This window comes from Oenanthe melanoleuca, chromosome 2, assembly GCF_029582105.1.
Source record: "Oenanthe melanoleuca isolate GR-GAL-2019-014 chromosome 2, OMel1.0, whole genome shotgun sequence".
Classification (NCBI taxonomy): Eukaryota; Metazoa; Chordata; class Aves; order Passeriformes; family Muscicapidae; genus Oenanthe; species Oenanthe melanoleuca.
Window position 1 is genome coordinate 71,590,124 of NC_079335.1, and position 21,319 is coordinate 71,611,442.

Consider the following 21,319-nt stretch of genomic DNA (forward strand, 5'->3'; position numbering starts at 1 on the left):
CGGATATGAAATTCTATTTGCAATTTTTATTCAGCATTAAAAGATCCTGATGCAGTTTTCCAGAGAGTTTTAGTTTGGACTGTTACTAAAGGTTGATTTTTCTTCACTTCAGACTTCATGAATTTGTTACCTACCCTCTTTTTCAGGCACTTGTGAATATATTGACTGCACAAAGTCCTTCTGTTCCCTCACTGTCTTTGCTCCTCCATGAGTCAACCTTTCCAGCTTAACCAGTGCAACATAGGGCCTAAAGACAAGGGTAAATATTTACTGCTCTGTGGAGGGCACATTGGTTTATTTCTGAAAAATGTGAATTACTTGCTCGGACGCATTCTGATAAGACAGTGAAATATCTGCAGATATTTCACAGACAGTGAAAAGACTATGGATTTGTCCTGTACTCCTTCAGGACTGTGAGAAGTTCTGCACACATCAATATTCCAAACATGCAAGATATAACATTTTTATGAAACAATTAAACATTGTCAGAATCTCTTCTTTATTCACTCTCAGAAAGGCACAGATAGTATTTTACTTTTGTTTGAATACAGTGGTGATGCAGATAACTGTCAAGAGAAATACAACAGAATTTCACTCATATCTTAGAGGGATCCTTTAGTCAAGTACCACCAGAATAAAAGCTAATAGAATCAAAATACAGAGCTTAAACACATGTGGTAACAAAGGAAATGTTTTACAGACAACACTGAAAAATTTACCTTCCAGCTAAATGCTGTTGCAATATGTGAAATATCTACAGTAAAAATATTCAATTACACATCTATTAGACTATGATCTATGCAGGGAAAGGATGAGATTTAACAGCTCCCCTTCTTACAAGATTGTCAGTTTAAACTCTGCACTCTGAAATTCATTAAATACCAGCCAATCTCCAGGAATCCCCCTTCAAAGGAAACCTTAGGGCTTTCTTTAAATCCAAAGAAAACCCCAGGAGATTGCTACATTTCTTTTCCAGGCAGAACCAAAGAGTTGCAAGAAGAATCTGTTTATACCACAGTATCTCTTTATACAGCTGAAAAGCTCCACATGAATTTAAAAACCATAAATATTAATAATGGCATAATCTGAGCTATTTAATAAGCTTATTAATGCATCACACCTTTCCAAATAATGCTGTGCTCTATCCCTAGATTCAATGAAGTAGCATTCAGTGAAGGACACAAAAAAATATTTCACTCTTTTTTTTCCTTACTCTGCTTCATCCTAGAGATAAATTTGACCACAAAATGAAATGTTTGTCCTACAGTAAGGCAGAATTACTTTGAAGAAAATGAGTCTTTCCAAAGATTAAGGAATTTTTCACATCCTGGGTGATTCTGGATCATGACATTTACCTGACTCTGTTGCACATAATTTCAATCAGTGTTTTATGCAAGGAGAGGATTTTCATTGTCATTGCCATCCTAAAGCCAGATACTCTTTTTATCTTCCCTGGTATGCCCTTTTTCTTGATTTCTGTAGAAAAATTACTGTAGTAATAATTTATATATTTTTACTCAATAACTAAAAAAAATAAAAGACTGAGGGAACACCTAGGAAGAATTTGAATTATTTCAAATTTGAATTCTTGACAGAATAATTTTCACTCCACATGAATGGAACATGCTTTGGTGACTCATGCAGGGGATAATGCAGTCATGAAAATTTGGTTCCTGGTGAGAATCCATGGATTTGAGTTGTTAATCAAAACAAGTAGATTTCAGTAATTTTAGAGAACAAGTATTTAAAAGAGAATTTCTAAAGACATGCTTTAGAATTGTAATAAATAACAAAATAAAAAAAGAACAACAGAAGAATAACAGAATAAATACTTTATATTATACAAAAAATAACAGAAAAATACTAAATGGATCTATCCAGGTACATTAAAAAAAAACCCCACCTTGTCAGTAACAAATTTAGGGATCAAATGAAACAAAAAATCCACTGCGACATTTACAATAGATAATTCACCTGAGGTAATCATGCCCTAAAATTCAGTAGGGAGGTGAAACCATTCCTTTTGGTTGTCTGCATTCTGGACAGACAGTCACTCATAGGATCTCAGGTACTGTAGCACTGTCATATTGACATGATGATTAAATTAGTCAATCTGCCCTTTTGGCCTGCAAGAAAATATGACCATCATGCAAATGACTCTGAGTTCTAATTGTCACTAATGAGAAAAAATTGACAGATATGTTCATCTGTATACTACTAGAGTAAGGGGGGAAATGTTCAGACTCTTAAACTGGAGTGGATTTTAGTTCATGAAAAATGAATAATTTTTTTTTTAAACATAAACTGAAAACATTGCCTGTAAATCTTCTGTTATTTCTATCCCCCTTAGACTTAATAGACATTTGAAATTTCTTAGAAAAGTTTAATCATTTGAAAGGCTAATTGCTTCAAAAAAATCTGAGTGTTTTCTGATTTTTCTTCTCACTGCAATAATGCCCAGTGACACATTTAATCTTCTTGTTTCTTAAACTTTTCTCCAAGAAGAAATTTTGTTTTTCTTTCCTGTAAACAGAATTCTGAGTTCTGTATGCATCACAATCACCTCAGAAGCATCAGTCCTTTAATTTAATCTCTTTTGGATAAAAGTTCTTCACAGTTCATCAAAATCTGCCTGGAAGAAAGAACCATGCTATTTCAATGCAAAAAGAAGAAACAATGATATTATATGACTTCTGTACATGGGGCCCTGAAGGTAATAATTGAAAACTGCTGGTGATAAAATATAACCTACATCATTAGGTGCCTTCACAAACAGTAAATTTGGGGAATGATAGCATGCAATTTGGATAATCACTCTAGTTTTGATGATCTGCTTTCAGTAAATTTAAACTTTCATCCAAAGAATTCTGCATTTCTTCAGCCAAGGTCATTAATAAATGCTTAATAAATTACTACACAGAGTATGTAAGGATTTCTTAGTGCCTATGATTTCTAGTGAAGCAATTCATAGCTCTGGTTTAGACACTCCCAGACAAACTTTGTCAAAAAAATGCTCTGATGTTTGTACTGTTGAGCAAAGCACTAGTTTTCTAAAGTCTTGTCAGACCTCTTTGTCTGTACAGGTTAACAATTTCCTATTAGCACTTCTTTTTTTCCACTGGAATGACTTACTTTTTCCAAGGCTTGCTCTTTCCAAGATGTTCAATGGCTTTCCATACAGGCCCTCCAAATGCAACCAATACCATTTACGAGATTTGCTTATCCCAAGAATTTATGGTGTAAGTTTATTTAACACTTAATTTATCATCTTAGATAATTGGGGTGGTAAGAGCCTGTAGATAAGGAAATACTTGATTTTTGTTTTCCTAATACTGGTGAAAACACAAGCTGAAAACAGCAATGATAGGACACCATAGACCAGAACTGCTGACACAGATTCATTAAAAACAAATGAACAAATAAACAAACACAAACAAAAAACCAAACAAAAGACCCAAGCAAAAAGTAAAAGAGAAGCACTGAACACGTTGGTTTACAGCACCAATGTTGGCATGGATTGCTTATGTGTGACATGTTCCAAAAAATATATTTTAGATGTTAATATCTCTAAGGTCTGGGATAATTTAATCACAAATACTGGCAAAAAAATTACAGTCCCCAAAACTGACATGTCCAAAAGAAAATAAATTTTTTTTGAAAGGTAATAATTCAGTCCCTTAACATTTTCTTTCTGGCTTATAAATAAAAGAAATGTAGGTTTCATAGTTTCAATCATTTCAAAGTCACTAAACCCTCAGAGTCTGCTTCTCTAACTGCTGATTAAATTAAAACAGAAAATATTTGTTCTAAATACAGAGAAAGTCTGCTAAACTTCCACTCTTTATTACCCATAGGAATCACTTGTAACTCCTGTGTACCACTTTGAGACCTAGATGTGTGCATTTAAGCATAGGTTAATAGATTTTTCTACAGCAGCTATCCATGATGGGTTTATTTTCTGCTAATTTTACTTAGTCTGAAAATTTTGTTGATTAAACCCTGAAGTACCACAAAATAAGAGGGAATCTTATTCAAGGTAACTTCTTTGTCTTAAATTGTTTGGTGTTCTATTAAATGGCCTTATTTAGAATACACTGTTGCTGTACAGGCAGGCTCCAGAAACTGAACATTTCCAGTAAAAGCTTCAAAATTTTGGCAGGATTTAAGAGTTTTCTAGCAGAACTCCCTTTGCAGTTCCCAGCTGAAGGTGACCAGAAATGTCAGAGCTGAATGGCACTTACACAGTGCTCTGGTAACAGCACTGCAATGGGCATTAGCCACTTGCAGGCTCATTGGGAAGAACTGTAAGTTCTGCTCTCAACAACAGAAATGTCTGGAGAAGGACACCACAGGATGCTCATTAGCCTCAGCTAAAAGGTAGTAAAAGGGTGAAGAAACTGAAGAAAATGGAAGAGAGTTGTGCATCCATGACCACCTAGCAAGGAAATAAAAAGCCACCAATTTCACACAGGGGAGCTAGAAATTCATCCCATTATGAAGGGATCATTCCTACTCAGGTGTGGGAGTGTGTATGGGGAAGAGGGTGGTGAAATAAAGGGAGGAGAGTAGGAAGAGAGAAAGCTGTCTAATAAACCTTATGAGTTAACTTCCTTAGACTTGGGTAAGTCTAAGAATGCAATATGGAAAATGGTTATAAATGAGGGGCTGAGGGGAAATCCCACAACTAAACCTGCATCAGTGGCACAGTCACGAGTGTAGTAGATTTTATCATCTATGTCAAAGCCAAACAGCAGGCAAGGGAGAGTGGGAAGTGTTGGGCATGATATATTTGAGCAGTGGGTTTATTCCACACATGGTACCCAGATGCCTATCCTGGAATGTCAAATTATTGTAGAGCTTGCTGAACATAACTTCTTTTGTTTTTTACTTTCTGGCTTTTTCTTCTTCAAAGCAGAATGCATCTTTCTTTCCAGGCTAATCCATTTGTTTCACACCAATTCATAGCCTTTCTCAAAGGTTCATAATCAAGGAACAAATCATAAATTAACTGAAGCAAAATGGTAGCTTACTGGCATACAAAATTGGAAAACAGGTAACTTATGTTCTGCTTTATCCTTGAAGTAAGAGAAGTCATGGTGATTTACATATTTAATTTTTGACCAATTAGCATTAAAAACCTTTCTGTTCCACTGATGCTCACCTGTAGCATCCATATTGTCTCTGTAAAGTGAAGAAGTGATGGCAATGATAAAAAGTGTGGCTGAAGAGGAAAAAATAGAGGAGGTAAATATTATTAATGGCTCAGTAAAATGGCACACATTGTAAAACTTCTGTGTAGTTCATGTTTTCTCTCCCTGTCTGTTATCTTGCAATCCTGAGTTGGTTAAATGTTTTATGACTATATGTAACTCCTGTTAAATGAATCTTTTACTTTATTTTTGGAAAGCCTTGTATCTTTTCCCTGATCTCATGCAGGTAAGAGATTAAGCTTTTGGAATTTAATTTATTTTTTTTTTTTTTTTTTTTTTTTTGTGAATTGTGTAATCCAAGCCAGAAACAAAGTGAAAGAAAACTACACTGTGAAGTTTAACTAATTTTTTTTTTTTTTGCATTGCAGGTGTTCTGACCTAAAAATTGTTTGTTGACTGTTTTTGCTGCCACATTCTGAATGGTTATATTCTAGGAAAAAATTAAATCTCCTCAGAGTTCCTCTATTAATAATTTCTTTAATTGACTAATGTGAACTGAGAATTTGATGAGATTCAACTACATGCCCTAAATAGTTTGAGGCACCAAGACCATTATGAGAACATATCACATAATAACCTAAATGATGATTTAAAAATATAAATGTATTTGATATTCAACACAATATCTGAGTCTCTGGTCATATGTGGATATGAGATTACTCTAGAAATTGTTGTAATAATAATTATTTGATAGACTGGGAAGACATTTTAATTTCAATTGTACAGGTAATACCAATTAACCAGAAATAAAATTCTTTCAGGAGTTTATCAACAAAAATGCATGATAATCTCTTGAATTTTGCTAATCTTATGACTATTTTAAAAATTTTTTAAGGTTAAAGATTTGTACTTTATAGGACTCTCATATTTAAACCTAAGCACAGAAAATATTTATATTTGTGTTAAGAGATATGTTAGATCATATCCATAGCATATATATATAAGATGTATACTATCCTTTGCACATATGTACCACATAAGCAAATCATTTTGAACATATATTACACATAATAAATGCAGTACACACAAAGTACTATTTGTAAAAATACTTTTGCTATTAATTTAAAAGAATCAGAATTTCAAGATCTTTATACAATTAAAAATACGTACATTTAACCACATGAATATATTTTATGTGTTTTCCAATCTTGTTTCTTTCCCCTAGTTATTCATAAAATTGTTCTATGCTTGATTTTTTTTCCCTAAAATATATCCATACCAGTTTATGTACAATTATTCATTACCAGAACTGGTACTTGTTTTGGTAATCAGAAAAACACATATCATAAGAAATTTAAACATTAATTGAAAGCTAAAATTGTGAATTTGTGTTCATTGCTGTGCTCTCTGGTAGCTTGTTCTCTTAGTATTTATTCTCACTGACCATTTCTAATAGCTAATTTAAAAGAATTGCAATTTAAAACAATGTAAATCAAAGGGCAATTCTAAGCAATTTTACATGCCAATAAATATAATATATATATGAGTACATATAAAGTATCTGATATGTATATATATTTCCTCTCCTCATATGTAGAATAAGTGAGTAGTTGTCTAAAGGGATGTAACCCCACTAATTATTCACATTTCCTGCACAGAACACTTTCAGCAAAAGCTATTACAGAAAAGTTCTGACCTACTATTTGTGATGAGACTTGCTCATCCATCATTGAATCTGAGTGCTGGACCCTTCATTTCAGGAGAATGCCAAACTAGCCATGTCACAGCCCTCCAATGCCCTTGGGCACTCGACCTAAGCTGTCCTCTGAGTGATGAGAGGGACCAGATGATGCCCAGATGTCCCAGGCAATCCAAGCTCACCCAGGACTCTATTCTATGGATCTCTGGAGAGGCACCAGAATTAGCTGCTGATCTGGAGACTGATAAAAACCCTGCAAATACAGAAAATCTTTACAATTATTGATATAAACTATCAGAATGGTAAGAGACAAGTCTTCAGAAAGGAAGCAACATCTTCAGTGCTGCACTGGCAAATGCAAGTGGCTTCTCTTCAACAAATAGATGTACTCCCAATAAATGACTGCTATGTAGAAATAACACAACATCAACTCTTTTGCCTTTAGTATTTGACATAGCATCAGACTCTCACACAATCATTTTTTTTCTGAACAGGAAGCCATCACACACTCACATTATATATACATACTAAAAACAAATATTTAGTGGTGTACTTGGAATTGCTGGGTTATTGGTTGAACTTAATGACCTGAACTTTTTCCCCAGCCTAAATTATTTTATTATTCCCTGGGACACAAAAATTCAAGATAAAGAGTGCAATTCAAACCTCCTCATACACAGACTGTGAGCTTTGGCTTTGCAATGCAAGGAATTGAGGTAAAGGCAGGTAAGGAAGTACTCCTCTGCACTCTATATACACTCTAGTGTTTCCAGCTATTGCTCAGGAAGAACAAACCCCTTTTCTGTCTCACCCCAAATATACCCCAAGAAAAGCCACCAGCGTCATTCACTTTCAGACTAGAAAATCTGAACTGTGTTCTGGAAAGGAGGAAGGAGGAGAAATTTTTGCAGGAGAGTGGAGTTCATCTGCTGGGATGTTCATATTGCCAGGAGCCTATGCAGGAGCTGAGTGGAAGGGTAGGATTTTTCTAGTCTAGCTGTTCTTGAAACAAGAAGGAATTTGGGATTGACATCTTCTGTGGAAGGTGTTTGTCCCATGATCTTTTGCAGAACTTTCTGCATTTGCTACAGTCGTGGTGGTAATGTACTCACAATCATCAAAAACCTCCTTCTGCATGACTGGTGATAAAGGTTGCTATCCTGGGGCTCTTCACATTGGCAAGGCTGTACTGATCTCACCTCAGTGCTACAGTGCTACAGTCACTTTGACCAAGATCAGAAATGTGGCCAGGGTCTGGAAAATTGGTGGTTTTACCTTTGTTGTTGATAAATATTTTTTTAATGTTTTGAATATTTTTTTAAGAAAAGGCTGTTGTCATATCCCTGAGCCTTTTATTTTAGCAAGTGGAATCTAAAATGTGTGAATATTCCAACAAACTCAGCATATGTTTGGGCAGTTCATCAGTTCCAGTGCTAATATTTTGAGTTGAGAAGGCAGTCAGGGCTGAATCCCAACTATAAAATTATGTGTGAAAAGATATATGTACAGCAGCTTCGACACTTCCAGTTAGAAAAGAATTCATGGCTTTTTCCAAGCTCCCAGCCTCTGCAGAGGACGCATCCGGAGATAAAGGACAAAATTCAGAAAACAGCATGACAGTGGGATGAGTGCTTTTAAAAGGTAAACAGTAGGTGTGAAAACAAAGGCATGTGGTCTGTCAGAAGCCTGAAGGGAAGAAACAAAGTAGTAGGGTAATGTGCTTTCCAAGCAAGGAGAGAAAAGTTGGAACTAAAGCAGATTTGTTTGTTGACTGTGTTTTTTGTTGTTGATGTTTGGGGTTTGTTTTTTGTTTATTGGATTTTTTTGTTGCTTTTTCTGACCAAACAGCTCAGTTATTACACTGATTGAGATGTCTGTGCTGAGCTGGACATGGTGCATGCTGTGAGCTCTGGGTGGATGTGAGAGTGGAGCCTGGCTGGGCTCAGCACTGCCAGAGAACCGACTCCTGCAGAGAAAACTGAAGCAGCACCTTGCACAAGTTCTTAAAGGATGCAACTCTTTTTAAGTATGCTGGCATGTGACAAGTCCTGTGGCTTCTCCATCTTGTAGCCATCTGGCTTAGTGCAATCATGACCATCCTTTAAGTGAGAAGAGAAAGGATGCCACCAAACCCCAGCTACAGAAAGTGAAGCACATATTTATTTCTTCTGTATATTCATCCTTAGAGAATCCCAGAATCATAGTCTTCTAGGTTGAAAAAGGCTTCTAAGATCACTGAGTCCAATCCCTAACCCAGCACTTCCAAGCCCAACACTAAACCAGGTCCCCAAGTGCCACATCTTCATGTGTTTTAAATAACTACAAGGATGATGACTCAACTACTTCCCTAGCCTGTTCCAAGGGATGGATACTCTGTGGAGTAAAGTTTTCCAACCAGGGGAAAATTGACTTGGATTAAATGTAGTTCCCAGAAACTCAACTCAGATGGTAATGGCAATTCTCAATTGCAGAACCAGTAAAGCAGCAGCACCTTGTCATCCCAACAGGAGCTAAACAGAGATTGCAGTTAGAAAATGACATGACAAAGAGTATTCTCTTATTATATTTGATCATGGTAACATGTTTCATGATCTTAGCGACAGCTCACTCTTTAAATTCCTCCTATATAGGTTAAAAAAAATATAGGGTGAGGAGACGAATGGATTAATGTTTCACTAGTGAGTCAGTGAGTGGTGAACTTCAATACTTAAATTTCAGTAAAAACAGATGTCAGTCTGATGCTCTTATCCACCCTTTCACATTTTTCAGCTTGTAAGGAAAAATTGATGTATGCTTTTAAATTAGGGCAGTTGTGTACTTCAGAGCTGAACTGAAATGTAAGTCAGAGCTGAAAAAATGCATCTGTCATGATACCTGCATCATCTGGAGTGCAAAAACAAAGCAGATGAATGCCACTTGAAATTCCATCTTTGGTCTTTGACAGTGTGGCTGAGAGGTCAGTTGTGATTTTTTTAGTATGGACATTGCTCATCTTGATCATGGCAAGGCTTGATCACTACATAGAAAGGAATATCCAGGTACCAAATGGGGTATCAGATTTCCATTTTCTATGGGAGAAAAAAATAAAAAGAAAAAATTTCAAAGGAATTGGTTTCTGGATTTATGGTTCAATCAGTTTCATAGTGACAGGAAGGGATTTGCTTCTCTTGGGAATATCCAGAGGAAAAAGAAATCTCTGAAAACATGCCTAGGAAAAAAAATCATAGAGATAATACCATTTAAAAAATTAATTTTATTTTTATTCAGGTACATTCTGGATGGCTTCTTAGCGTGTTCTAATTTAGAGATTCTGGTTTTAACTTAAACAATTTTTTTGTGCTGAAAGATTGATACCATTTTTCTCTGATTGACCAGCTGGTGCTTCCAAAAGTTTTCAGTAAATAATTTAATGTACTGCTATTCTCACATAGCACAATTACTATTAAGTGAGCACTGGAAAGTTGTAAAAACTATTTGCATTCAGTAATAGCTAAAATAGAACTTTTTTATTGCAATAAACCACACATAAAATTTTTGTGTACCATTGCAGAAGGGCTTATTTTTAATTGATCATGATGCAATGCATTCTTAGGCTGCAGTGCTGTGCAATTTCTTGGAGACAGATTGAAGACCTGGAAAGTTAAGTGGAAGATGTTTTTCTTTAGGTGATAACAGACAATGCAAATAATTTTCAGGTTTAGCAATTGTAATGAAATTGTGTCAGTGATCAGGATTGAATTGATCACAACTGAGTGATCAGGATGTTAAAGATTTTGAGGATGTATTAAGATTTGTGCTTTTTCATATATTAAAATTTTATAATTATCCCTTAGCCTTTCTTCATTGAAATATTTCAAGACAAAGTATACTGTCAGAGAAATGTCAGCTCTGATTGAACTTAATTCTTAACCTATTAAAGTGAGTTGAACTCTGCCATTGACCTTCATATGTGCTATTTTTTTTCCCAGAGACAGTCACAAAGATTGTTCAGGAATCTCATTTAAAAAACTAATGAGAAAAAAAGTTTGTCATTTTCTAGTAGACTGTTTAAAAAAGACCCCTCTTATTTATTAGGAAAACAACCTATTGCATCTCACCTGCATAGATGTGGGCTGCCTTTTTTAGAGTTTTACCTTTTACAAATATTATTTTCTTTCAAAGACTTCCTCTCTTTCATGTTACCTGTCATCAAGGTACTTACCATGTCTTTCAGCTCTTGAGAATCTTATAGATATAGAATTGTTTTCAAGGCCCAAATCTAATTTCCACTTTACATTGCAGGTGCCCAGCATGCTGAGAGGAGGGAAATGACATTTTCATGTAGCTTAAAGGAAAACTATTCGTATTTCAACCAGTCCAGCTTTCTAAAAGTTCACACATTAAGAATAATTTGTCATCTGAGACATCAGATGATATTTAAAAAAAAGTGTTTAACATCAGTTGGCATTGCTGAACAGCCATTGTGTAGAGAAATAATCTGTGTGATACAACTCAATGCAATAAACCACAGAAAACTTTCAAGTATTATTTTCCTTATGTCTTTAGCAGAATTAAAGAGCAGTAGACCACTAATAATTTTCTTTCCTATTTTATTGCATAATAATTGTTAGTGAAGTTTCTACATGTTCTCTGAAGCAGTGATGTAGGTGCTGGGCTGGACAGCTGCCTGGTAACATTTAGACTCACCCCCATACAGCTGTAAGCAAACAGCAAACTTCCTTAGGAAAAGGTCAGGATCAAACCCACAGCATTACACCATCCCCCCCATTCATTTTTCATGTTGCACAGAAAAAGGAGGTGCCTCTAAGATCTGTGGCAAACATCTTTTGAGTGGGGGTGATGCAAGGAAGGTTTTGAAAAATTAAAATTGGAGTGATTTTACGGCAACATAATTTGTAAATTAATTTTAACTGTCTTCAGAGTATGTGAAATATCCTGAAGTCTGATCTTACATGATCTTTTTAGGTGTGGATTTACATTATATCTGTAATTGTGCTCTCTTTTCATCTCTGATGCATCAGTCTTACAAGCATTTTGATTAATCTAAAAAGTACACCCCACTTAATAGGTAAAATTCTCCACTCCAATTAAGCTATGATACATATATGGAGTTTTATTTTGAAACATTATTGCTTCTGAGACTACTAAAGAGAGATTAAATGAAAAAATAGAGTGATTTCACAGGAACATGTACAGATTTATAGCTCTCTTAAACCTGTCTAGTGTACAAATACAGTTTTTAAAATATGCATTTAGATACACATTAAAGTTCTTTGATTTAAAAAACTTTGACCTAAAATAATGAATTTCTTTTTTGTCCAGAAACATAAATACAGGAGACATAGGAAGAAATTCTAGAGAGAAGAATTAAAAAGATGATATCTTCGAGAGGAAAAGAAAGGTTACTAGCAGGATGAAGAGGCTGGGAAAGCAACTGGCTTGATATAATGGGAATCTGTAAAAGAGAAATGGAGTGTCACAGATAGAAGTGTGATCTGTGGTAGGGTGGTGTGGGTGAATGAAGCAAGAGTATCAGCACTGAATGGCAAGATGTGTATAGTAGAAATATCAAGTTAAAAATTAGGTAGGAAAAAGGACCTGTAAGAATTTTACCTGAAACAGAGATGGATAAGAAAGGAGTGATTCTAGCATGCTGTCATTTATTCCTGAATTCTACAAATCTACTCTGCCCGTGGAAAGCTGATTTCATTTTCATATTTTATGTACAAACATTCAAACACATTTGACAAAATATTCCAACCGTGTCTGTTTATAAATAGCTGACAAAGTAAAGTTTTTATTTAATGTTAAATCTATTTTGTTCTCTTCTCAAATAGTTCATGAACGTCCACCCACATTTTTATGAAAGGCTACACTATGCTAGAATGTATTACTGCTCTGAGTGCTACTCTGCTTTATCAGCCATAGTCAGCATTTTCAGAAATTAGTATCTCCAGAGAGTATTCTGAGCTAATATTTATCCTTAAAATTTTCAAAAAAATACTGAATCCCTGGCATTTGCTTTCAATAGATTCCTGAAAAGCAAAAAAAAAAAAAAAAAAAAAAAAAAAAAAAAAGCCAAAAAAAAAAAAGCCAAAAAATTAAAAACAGAAAGACAGTGTCACTGTTTCTAAAGAACTTAAATGATATCATTTTAAAACTGCTGTTTGAAACTAACATTTTATATGGATATATTATGAATATATATAGGTAGATATATACATGTCTGCATATTGTTGTATTTTCAGTTAGCATGCTTGATAATTGTTACAAAGGTGTAAGTTTTGATTGCAAACAAATCTCAGCTGATATATGAGAGAGAGGCACTAACTATTTGATAATCTATTTTTTTTAATAGGAATAACAAACTAAAAATTAATTTTTTCAGTCATGTTTTGGGCATTCATCACAAGCGTTGCTTTCACATCTGTGTGACTGCTGCACACAAAGTTAATGAACTAGTTTCAAGGCATGGTTCTTTATAGGCATAAATTGGAAGCATTTAAATAGGACAGACAGGAATCATTCTGTTGTGAGAAATAAACTGCCTGACAGAAGCCTAAGAGTTCAGGCTGCAATGAATCAGCCAACACTGTCAAGTGACACTTGCCATGCCACTATTGATGGTTCAGAAATTCAGAGTAGCTCAGAGGTAGCAATGCATTAGAGATATTATTTTGAATTAAAATAAAATTTAAAGAAATTAAGTAGTGCTGCAGGATCTAATGGCAGCTGTAGTAGTTCAGAGCAGCAGATTCCTCTAGTGTAATGTGTGTTCACTATGTCTTCTGTCCACTTAACTGGTACCATAAAAAAGGCAGTTTCTTGGAAGTATTTATATTGTATACTTTTGGTTGGGGAACTTTCAAAGAGGTCTTTCTATCCTGTGCCTTTGCACTTCTCAGAAGATGTTTATGGTGTTGTATTTCAGTCAGTTTTCTTTATTTCCTCTATTGAAGTTTCAGAGTTTGCCTCAACTATTTTACAGAAGCAAGATCTTGAGGGATGAAATGTTCCTATGACATTTGACTGACTTGAGGCACAGAGCTCTGTGGAAGAGCTGAAAATATATCTGACAGATTTCATCTTCATGTCTGATATGTACATCAACAGGATGTTTGGCCTCTGGAATCTTTGTTTCCTTGGTATTTTTCAGCATGCTGAACAGGAAGAAAGACACACCTGGAGGCTGTCCTCCTGTTCTGGTGACGTTTATGTGAAAGATCTGGGATACTTAATTTAAACAGTATACATTCAGTGTATTTTCTAATCCAAGCCTCTAAACAGAGCCTCTAATTTAGAACATAATCACAGTGTGGATTATTATAGTCACTTCAAACCTGAGTGGACTTACCTGTGTTTCTTTTCCAAAAGTGGTTTTGATTAGTTGATGAACAAAGAGCACTGGAAATTAATAAAAACCAAAAATATGAATGTTATTTGCTGAATGTGTGAATCTTTCCTACTCATTTACTTGCCACTTTGCTGAAAATTTGATCATGCAATTAAAAATTATTGGCAGTAGAGGAAACTGTGCAAGTTCATACCAAGCTGCACATGCTTTGTCCCTTACCATGTAGAATTAAGCCATCAGCCACTCACTACAGACTGTAATTATTTCAGTGTAAAATAATGGGTACTTGTCACTATCAGAAATGTATTAATTTTTCATAATCCTGCCCTTTGGTTGCTATTTGGTTATGCATCTTCTAGATTTCCCTTTGTAATGAATTTGGGATTAAAAGAGATCATAACATTGTTTTTCAAAAATGGTGATCTTTGTGTCCACTTGAGAAACTTCCACACCTTTTCTGAACTCCTTAGTTCAGGAGGTGGGCAGAAGAGAACAAGAGCCTTCAGGAAAAAGTGGTGGCAAACTAGCATGTATCATAAAGAGCAAGTGGAATGAAAATTAAAAAAATGTTGGCCATTGAAAGCAAGTTAAAGGTACTCTTACATTTCTTCAGCATCAAAGCAGCACAAAATATATGAGTTGCAAATAAAAAACTATTAAAAATCTGACCAGCTCAAAAAGAATCACTCAAAATATAACAACGAAACTGAGCATTACTCTGGCATTTTAGTTTTTTGTGTGATAGCGAGGTGAATCTGGAAGCATATTTGGCAAAAATTTTTGACCATGTTTTTCTGATCTGAGAGATTTTTCAGAAGTTTTTTATTTTGATAGTCAGGCATTTTGCAATATCTGTGCTCAGTTTAATTATAGCCAGTCCATTCACATTTGTGGTTTTGCCAACACAGATATTTAGCTTTAACAGCTTCTCTGTTTTCTAGGAGCTTCCATTATAATGTATTCCAAGACAGTAATCATAGGCCTTACCAATCTTCATTTTGCTCATAGAAACAGTTTGTATGTGATGTTCTACTAAAGTCCTCTCCAAGTATGAACTCCCCATTCTCCTGATGTCCCTTGTTGCTCTTATATGTAGCTCTTCTAATTTCAATTTTTTTTCTTGTATATGTATATGGCTGACTAGAACAGTTTTCCAGATGAGTTTGTTGTGGGACCTTGTACAGTGGCACAGAAACTTCCTTACTTCTCTTGGAAATGTTTGCCCTGGAGCACCTTAGAATTGGATTTGCCTTCTTCACAGATGCATCACATTATTTCAGGCATTTGATTCCACTGAAAAGAACAATTAAATTAAAATGACATTGAAATAAGCTCATTCTCACCCTGTTGCTGTATCAACTCAGTAAACAAAGTACATTTCTTGCAGACATCTTTCCCTCATTATATATCAGATTCCATCTTTTTGCCATAAACCCAGGCTTTCCAGTTTAACAGTTTTATTTTCCCCAATAGATCTAACATGATGATCCTCCATATGTGACATTCAAATATGGTTTAAACAAAAACGTTTAGAAAGCATAGAATGAATTTTTATGGAGCCAATTCAGTCTGTTCCAAAACATTATGTTGGATACGTTGCCTCCTTGTAAAGTACAGTTTTCAGAAATTTACTGCAAATTGCTTTAGGCTTATAAGAATATATTGAAAAACCAAAAGAGGTTTCAGTTGATCAATTTTATTACAAGAAACCATAAGAATAGAAAGTATCTCCTTTGAAAGTACATAAATAAATACCCTATATAAACTTTTAAAATCTATTAAAATATTAAAATACTTATTGAATTCTATTAACATTTTAAAGTACATACGTATCCATTAAAGTCCAGTGAAATTTCACTAATGTGCAAGAGAAACAGTACTGAAATGACTCAATAAAATAGACAAAAAAAAAAAAAACACCAAGAGGGAAGCAACAACATATATTTAAACTGAAATCTGTCAGCAATTTACTGTGAATAACAAGAGGGATGCAGAAAATGGAAAAAAAGAGAAAATGGAAATCAACATCTAATATTCAAATTGTTGTTTATGTATGTTTAGTCTGGGACAATTAAATGCACAGTAACTGATGCAAAATCTCTATCACCATGAAAGCTGGATTAAAATCTGCAACAGAAGGATGTTCATTCTTCCTATACATAGTAAGAAGAAGAAATCCACACTGATTGTTGCACAAAGTGTGATCATGTATTCAGTGTTTTAGGTTTAGTACATTAAGTATAATTTAATTCTATTTTTGAATTCTATTTTAAGTTCTTCCAGCAACTCTCTCTGCATTGTGCTTCTTGACAGCAAATATAAATCTGGTGCTTGGTCCAAAGCTGAATGCCCAGTGGTTCCAATAGTATAGAATCAGGTGCCCAGGTCTCTCATCTGTGATTGCTATTCTCAACATTGCTTATGAACTTCTTCAGGTGGGTTGACTTTACCTTATCTGCAGTTCCCTTCAAGACAGAATCTAATCAAAATAAAATAGTATGGAGTACCACATTTTAAAGTATTGTTGTTACTTAAAAAGGTATTGTGAATTATATAATTCCTGAATTGTCTAATCCAAATGCTAACTATTATAAAATAGATTTTGAGACTAGTAAAATCTTTATCACAGCTTTTTCTCTCAGACAGTAGGATGATGGGAAGCTCATTACTTGGAGATACTCATGCAAGGCTTATACATTGGAAAATATTGTTTTGTGCAATCCTGCAATGGAGAAAAAGGACAAGATAAAAGTATTGCTGAATGAAAACCAGGTTGCAGGGAGTCGGTGACAAAGTGTTTGCAGTGCTGTTTTCATGAACAGTTTTCACACAATGTCCAATATTCCATAAATGAGTGCTGAATCTGCCAAAAACCCCAACAAAACAAAATAACCTCACCAAAGCAAATTATTCCTGCTATATATGCATAAAACAGGGCCAACAGCAGAGTTTTACAAGATTGTTTAAATAAAATTTTTCCATAAATTTTGTTGAAAACTTCGAGACAAAAATTTTGGTATCGTTATTGACTCTGATTTTTTGAAGAACATGTATGTTGAGTTGTTATTCTGCACACATTATTATTCCTCAAGAATATGTTTCAGTTAGCTCTTTAGAAAACCTTTTAATTCTACAATTCCATGCTCATTTGATCCCAATGTCAAAAGAATGTGAAGATCAATATAAACAACAACAGTGACAACGACAATCTTAATTACTTGCTTTTAACTAACTTGATGTCCTATTTCACTTAATCACAGAAGAATGGTGTTTGGACCCTACTCCTGAACTAGATATGATATCCTATCATTCACACCTCCATATAAGCAACAGCACTCTCTTGTGTTACTGTGAGGATGATTGAGGTTTTTGTGACTGACAATACAAAAAACAGAAATGAAGAAAATTAATAAAATGATTAATGAAAATAAATTAAGTTTGAAGATCTTGTACTACAAAGCCTCCCTACCCTACTAGTATAACAACTAAGCTTTCAATGCTTTCAATCCTAAGTTTGTCATTATTAGAGTCTATTGCAATTATTAATCTTTCTGGTATGAACCAAGAAAAAAAAAAAAAAAGAATGAAAACGAGACACCAGGAAAAGTAATGCTAGGTGGAATGCATCTCATTCATGGCAAACTTTCCTGTTGCTTGTCTGTTCAGCAAGGAAGAAAACCCATGGGAGTATTTTTAATGTCTGAATGCTATAGGATAAAAAAGTGTCATCTTTAAAAAAAAGGCAGTTTGTAGTGACCTAATGATATTCTAGGATCAAGAATATCAATGTTTTAAATTAAAGTGAGGTTTATTAACACCAGTGGAATACTTAGGTACATCTTTTTTACTGTCTTGGCTATTTCACACATTTTCCAGAAGAATGTTAAAATGAACTGAGTCACTGAACAAGTTTTACTTACTAGTCTGTAAAAAACCCAATGAATCAAAAAGACCTGAAGATATGTGGCTAGGCATATCAACCACTTGTAACAGGTACCTGCCTAACCAGGGAAAACATTTACACATCTACCTTAGCTTCAGAGTTCTGCACCTTATTCTCTTTTCTAAGACACTAGATCCTGTTTTGGTGCAGAAAACTAAAATCACCTTTCTCATCACAGTCCATTCAGCCTTCAGGCCCACTGTCAAATCAGTCAACACACACACACTTTTGTCAATGTAAGTGCTCTCCCACTGGGAGCTGCTCTGAGTTGTACGCAGAAAACAGGCAGTGCTCAACAATATAAACTCATAAGACACTTCAGCAAGCTACAAAGGAATGGCTCAGATCAAGGATTCCTCCACCTCAGAATCTTCCTTCCAGCCATGCCCATCAGTCAGCTTCTCTGACTGTTTCCAGGGAGTAGGGGTGCTGCTGGGACTGTCCCTGTTTTTCAGGTTATCTTCTGGGTTCTTAATTCCTCCACTTCTGAGTCTTTGACTTTCAGTTTGTTCTGCATCTATTGGTACCCTTTCTCATCAAATTTCTTGTCTTGAATGTTTCCTTCCCCCCACCCTCCAATATCTTTTAACCTCATTCTCAGGGAGACCTCAAAGTACATGTTAGAGATTTAGGTTTTTTCAACCTGCAAAAGAAAACTTATAAGCAGAATAGGTATGTGCTAATGATTCAGAAAGAATAAAAACTGGGCAAGAGTACAAGATATTTCCTCATAGTACCTTCCACCCTCACAAGTGTCATGAACTCAGTGCCCTGATAGTATTTTTCTTCCTGAGAATGACTCTTTAGAGTAATGTAATCTTCTTATTTTCACAACAACCTTTGGAAATGTTGCTAAATACTGCATGAAGACTCACCTCCCTGCTTGTTTTGACTTGACTCCTAATAGCTTTATTAATTGGATTTGAAAGTATAGCAACAGCATAAAGCCTCCTTATGCCATTACTTTCAGCTCCTCTTTAAAAGTGAAATCTATGTCACAGCCTTCTTTCCCAGCAAGATAAGTTTTAGTTTGCATCAGTTTAATAATCATAACAATGTCTTGACTTATCTCCTGAACTTGATTCTTCCTTTTCAAGGAACAGCATTTCAGTTTTGAGTAATATATTATATTGCCTGGTTACACCTCTGTTTCATGGGGCTAGACTGACATAAAAGAAAAGCCAATTTAGAGCTAATCATCAATACAAATAATAAATCAAGGAAAAGCTATATTTGTTCAACATTATTTCTAGACCAGTTATCAGCAGGAGTGATATGGATTGGTGCACTTCTTTTTTTGTCTTGCACATTTACTTGTACAATGCTCATCTATTATACACTTTCAGGTTAATGTCATTGAAAGAGATTTTGTTACCTTGATCAGCAAAAGAAAGCGTGTGCTACTTCTCTATTGAAATATATTACCGGCACTTTAAAACATTGAAACTATTCAATTATAATAGTAATGATATTTTTATTTAAATTTGTTACAGAACCTCCTTTTAAAATTTGTGATAACTAGATTTGGTTATTGTGAAAGCTGCAGTATTACTGTTTAAAATGCACTTCAAAATACAGAATGTAAGTAATTGCCATTAAATAAATAAAATCTTTTTTGTTTAAGAAACAACAACAATAGACATTGGTTTTTTACAACCATTTTCTGTCTAGAAAAAAGTCAGGTCATGAACATATTGTCGGAACAGCAGTGTGAGAAAATTCATGGTGCTTTAGCTGGATCAGGTGAGATTCCTTGAACTGCTTAACTCATATCCACTACGGCCCACAATTCATGAGACTTCTCAACATGCATTATCTATTGCTAATAAGTTACTAAAACAATGTACAAAACATCTCCTAACTACTTAGCAGCACAGAGACTACTTATTGGCACTTCTAAAGCAATTATTTCTGACTCTTAAACAGTCTCTGACCTATGTATGGTGCCAATAGCCGCATCAGAGACTGTGAATCTCTGGGTGGGATCTGTGTCCCTGGGATGGCCAGATTCTCCACCTAGGATGTTATTTTACACACTGAAGTGTGCCCATTGATTTAGGTACAGCAGGCGTTGAATGAGATGGATCTCCAGGGCAGTCAGAGAGGTTGTAGCCAGTTTAAAGTTTGCTGAAGTTTATTTGGCTGTTGCTCAGGTTTATAATTATGGGGGTGGATAGGGGTTCAGTCACATGGTCTGATTTTGGTCCATTGTGCAAATAACTCCATTGTATAATTTATGCATATGAATAATTAGGAAGTTACTAACTGAAGGAGTTAATGACTTTAGTGCACTACAGGTGGAGATCAGCACAACACTGACGCAGCAATGACATAGTTAGAGCTGAGAGATAAATTTTAATTTCATCCTTAAAACTACTTTCCAACTTAAGTTCTTGCCACAGGACTAAACCACAATGTATGACTGAATCATTCTGAGATGTGTGTTCACTGTATAGGGCACTTGATGTCCTGGCTTGATTACACTCATAATTTGCATAGACCTTTATCAACCTTCTCACACTGCAGCAATGCAGATGTACCTGTTGAAGTAGAAGGTCTTTTGAGTCCTACAGCTAATAAGCTGTACAAATAAGAATTTGGAGAAATAGAAAACTCAGAATATTCAGAATATTTTCTCCACAATTAATAGATCCTCAAAATTCAACTGAGTTTAAGTTTGCTCTAATACCATAAGAAGTAAGAGCATTAGGAGATTTAGTTGTACCTTTAGTTTCCATAAAACTGCTTCTAAAAGACTATGAAAATTGGGAAACCTAACACAACTGGCAGTTCCATCACTCTTTCCATAGCTCAACAAAAGGACTTTAACTGCACATTGAACCAAGCAGCTGACCAGAGAACCTGGCTGAAATCTGAGTTTAAGGAATAAGGTTTATTCATACTTGTAAACTGTTTTATAAGAGCCACCAAAATTTCTTATATTAAATGATCTATTAATTCACATAAAATGGAGTCAGGAGTGGAAATTAGGATGTGCTTGGCATGTATTAAATTCTTTCTTTACTATTTATCACACCCACATGTCTTTATGCACGCATACATAATATTCTGCTTTGACTGATATTCATGTTGTCTTCTGCCAACAGCCAACAAAAACTCTTCCAATTTTAGAACAGACACTTAAATGTGGAGAGCATGGAGCTTAAGAATAG